Source organism: Delphinapterus leucas, chromosome X, assembly GCF_059928025.1.
Source record: "Delphinapterus leucas isolate spDelLeu-1000000601 "Yukka" chromosome X, BTC_Dleu_Yukka2, whole genome shotgun sequence".
Classification (NCBI taxonomy): domain Eukaryota; kingdom Metazoa; phylum Chordata; class Mammalia; order Artiodactyla; family Monodontidae; genus Delphinapterus; species Delphinapterus leucas.
Genome location: NC_143150.1, coordinates 112,368,778 through 112,372,901, shown reverse-complemented (window position 1 = coordinate 112,372,901; position 4,124 = coordinate 112,368,778). Strand labels below are relative to the sequence as shown.

Sequence of the window (4,124 nt, the reverse complement as noted above, 5' to 3'; positions counted from 1 at the left end):
GTGCTCCACAAGAGAAGCCACCGCGATGAGAAGCCTGTGCACTGCAACGTAGAGTAGCCCCCGCACGCCGCAACTAGAGAAAGCCTGTGCGCAGCAACAAAGACCCAATGCAGCCAAAAATAAATAAATATTTTTAAAAATTAAAAAAAAAGAAATGGTAAAATTTATTTTAAAAAAGACATTGTTAAAAAATTTTTTTTAAATTTTTTGGACTCCCCTGGTGGTCCAGTGGTTTTTTAAAAAATGATTTAAATATATATACTTTCTAAAGTAGTTTTAATGTCACAGAAGTGGCTTTTCAGTGTGCAGCAAGAGAAATCAGAGGTAGCTAAGAAAAGGCCCCACCAGCCTCAGGTCTCCTGAGCCTGTGGAAGGCCAAGGCAAGCTGAGCCCTGAGCAGCCGGTTTAGCAGCCATGAGAAAGGCCCTGAGTTCCTCAGGAAGAGCCAGGAGGCAGTCCCCGCCCCTTGGAAACCTGGTTTCCTACGGGGGTACAGGCATCTCTGGGCCCCCGGCTCACTGCTCCAGTGAAAATCCCCTCAATGCCCATTCACTTAATGCCTCCTAGGGAAGTGCGGCTCTCCCTAACAGTCAGGCTAGGGGGCTGAGGCAGCCTGCCTTTGCTGCATGGTCCTGGGGGACTGGGGGTGGGCCTGGCCACGGGAAGGGCTCAGTCAGCAGGCTTATCTTCTCGTAGGAGGGTGAGGAAGTGCTGGCCTCCCTCACAGAGCAGGCTGTGTTCAGCCCGGCACAGCACGAGCCAGGGTGGCCCCAGCGGCTCCTGCTTGCTCACCAGGGGGAGGAGTTCGGCCATCAGGACCTTTTCCAGGTGGATCTGCTGGTGCAGCATGGCCTCCCCGCAGCCCGAGGGCCGCCGGGGTCTGCAGCTCCTGGGTACTGTGCACCGCTCCCTCAGCCTGCGGAGACGCTGCCCCGCGATGGCCTGCAGCCCCTCCGGGGTGAGCAGGCAGCGCTACTCCTGTATCCAGTCCTTGGGCTCTGCCGTGAGCTCTTCCCCATTCGAAGTCTTAGCAGCAAGCAGGCCTCCTGCAGGTGCCGCAACTCTGCCTCCGCCTCCGCGGCGCTGAGCCTAGAGCCGGGCCAACTTGAAGTTGTCTGCATTTTCTGCAGGAACTGGATTTTGGCGGTGGTAGCAGCATCCACAGAATCACTGGTCTGCGCAGAGCTGAGCTGGGCCCACAGGCTGGGATGCACACGTGCGCAGCCCGCAAACCAGAGAGCAACGTGGTGACTCCAGCCATCTGGGCTGGGCCACGAGAAGTAGGCAAGGGCTAGGGTAGTGGCCCCAGCCTGCGCTGTCCGGCTCTGCTGAATGTCAGGAGGGGCCTTTGGGGGTCCTGGGGAACTGAGGGGACACTGTCCGTGAAAAGGGTGACAGAGCTGACCCACTCTGGGAAATGCTAGGAGAGAATTCAAGGAAAAAAAGGGGAGAGGAACCAGCAGTGACTGGTAGCCAAGATGTCTGGTGAGAGCTCTGGGTGCTGGCTCTGTACCAGGCACAGCACAAGCACCCGAAAGGCACCACCTCGTTTAACCCCTACAGCACCTCTAGAAGCTGCTACTATTATTGTCATCTCCACAAGGAAGACAGATGGGGACTTGGAGACACAGAGTGCCCTGCTCAAGGCCTCACAGCTTGAGAGAGGCTGAGCTGGGGGCCTCCGAGGCCACTGGCTGAGTCTAAGGTGACCACAGCCGTCCTAGGGAGGCTGACTCTCCTAACGCGTAGAGTGTCGTCACCGGGCAGAGAGAGCCGAGGGGCCCGTGGGAGAAGTCTTGCCAGCGGGAAGCCTCAGCCTCCCCGCTCTCCACACTCCCCTGGTCTCACCTCCCCCTCCTCTTCCTCCTCCCCCAGCCTCGAGGCTCAGCCTCACCAGGAATTCCGGGAAGCCGCTTTCCTGAAGGCCTCGGGCAGCTGCATCCTGTCGGAGAAGCCGGTGCCCAGGACAGCTCTGTGTCACTCTGGGGGCTCCAGGCCCCACTCCCTACTCAGAGCCCAGTGAGGGATGAGGCTCACCCACCCCTCAGGCAGGGCTTCCAGGGTGACCCCAGGAGCCAGCCCAGTTCAGGTCCCACCTGGCAGGGAGGAGGGAAAGCAGAGCCCAGGCTTTCGAGAGCTCATGTGGAGCCCCGGGGCTGGGTGGATAAGTGGATAGGGCACAGGACAGGCCCCAGTGCATCAAACGTGGCACCTTCACAGCCAGCTGTTCCATTCTGCCAGCTTCTGGGCTTGGGCCTCATGGGGTGGCATCCTGGGGCTGCCCTGGCCCACATCCAGCTCAATGCCCTGCCCTCCCTGTCACCCCAAACCCAGACTACTGGTGCTGCCGGGATCTGATCAGGTAGAGACAGTAGTTCCTCCAGTGAGGGTCTGGGAAACGCACCCCTTATCCTTGAGTGGAAAAGCTTCTGGGGCCTGAGGCGCAGCCAACGGGACTATTTGTTGGTCCCTGCGGCCTGGTTCAGGCTTGGTGGCTCCGGCCCCTTCCCCATACAGGCCTGATCCCCCACTGACAGAAGCCTGCGCTCAGGGAGGTCCTTGGCACGCACCCTGGTTTGGTGGATGCCCCTGGGGGCTTTTGTCTCTGATGCATGGCTGTCAGCCCTGCATGAGGCGCTGAGGGGGCAGAGGCTCTGGTGGCAGGGGAAGCGGCCATGGACGCAGACTTCAGGCTGGGGACCTTGCCCTTGTCGCCTTCTCCAGCCTTTGAGATGCCTTTTCGCACCCGCACAGCCTTCTCCAGTGCCTGGGTCAGAAGCTCCGGCTCCTTGAGGTCCTGCGGGCTGGGTGTGCATGCTGCAGGTGGGGCCTCTTCGTTAGTTTCTGGTCCTGGGCTGGGCTCCGGAGCCGGGGTCTCGGCTGGTTCCCAGGCACTCAGCAGCCGCCGGGAGCCTCGCAGGCTCCGCTCCAGCTGCCACTGTCACTCGGTGCAGGAGTCCAGGGCGTCATGCAGCTTGGCCACCAGCCTGGAAGGGACGCACCCGAGGCTCAGCAGCCTCGGGCTGCGCCACCTCCCGCCCCCTCCAGGGCACGGAATCCACCGGTGCGTGCGAGCAGCCGGCAGGGTCCAGTGGTTAAGACTCTGAGCTTCCACTGCAGGGGACACGGGTTCGATCCCTGGTCGGGGAACTAAGATCCCACATGCTGCACAGTGTGGCCAAAAATTAAAAAAAAAAAAAAAAGACATTTTTGGACGTCATGGATATCATCACTAAGCTCCTTTCACTAATTTGTCACGAAGACAATAAGGTTTCGATCTCTCCCCTACTTCTACCTGACTCTGGCACCTTGGGCCACCCCCCTGCCTTCAGTGTCATCTCTAAAATCCCTGGAGAATTGATCTTGAGCCTAATAACAAGCTCCCATTTATTGAGCGCTGTGCTAAGTGCTGCGTGTGCGCCGTCTCATTTAGTCCTTACATCCACACGAGGAAGCAGATACTTTCATTAGTTTCATTTTATGGATGGGGACACCGGGCCTAAAGGGGTTCAGAGCCTTGCCCAAGGGAGTGAAAAATTTGAGCTGCCATTCAAGTAGAGCACTGGCTAACACCAGAGCACTGGCCCTTAAAACTCTGCCTCTCCATCTTTATGGGAAATTCTAGCTTTCATACTCTACTGTCCTCTGATTCAACCTTGATACCTCAGTGGGAAACGAGTGCCCTGTTGCTCCTGTAAGCCCTATAATCGCCCACTGAACCGCACTCTTTCTGGTTTTGGCCTAGCGTGACGTAATGACACTTGCCTCTTTGATAGGGAAGAGGTGAGGATGAACGAGGTGATGATTGGTAAGTGTTTTGAGCCTGCTGAAGAAAAGCTTGGTGTCGTAGGCTTCCACATGGGAAAAGAATTATTTTTAATAGGAGTGAGAAACTGATGAGAATTCAGCAGCGAGAGCCATGTTGTTTTTAGGTGATGGTCTCCTAAACCAAGAGCTGTCATTTTGCTTAATGATTTCCAACCTGAATAAGCAGTATAACAAGTGAGCCTCAAACTCAGTCATTCAACCAAAAGGCAAACATTTTTGTAACCAGGAGATAGGGGAGCTTTACAGCCTTTAAACAATATAATCTGAGAGCACCCCCGCCCTCTTACCAACTGGCA

The 4,124-nt window shown here is 56.7% G+C and overlaps 1 pseudogene; it reads right to left on the bottom strand.

Annotated features, from left to right (window-relative positions):
• Positions 1–669: 669 nt before the first annotated feature.
• On the bottom strand, positions 670–3,415 carry LOC111167535 (tubulin epsilon and delta complex protein 2-like; annotated as a pseudogene).
• Between the last annotated feature and the right edge of the window lie 709 nt (positions 3,416–4,124).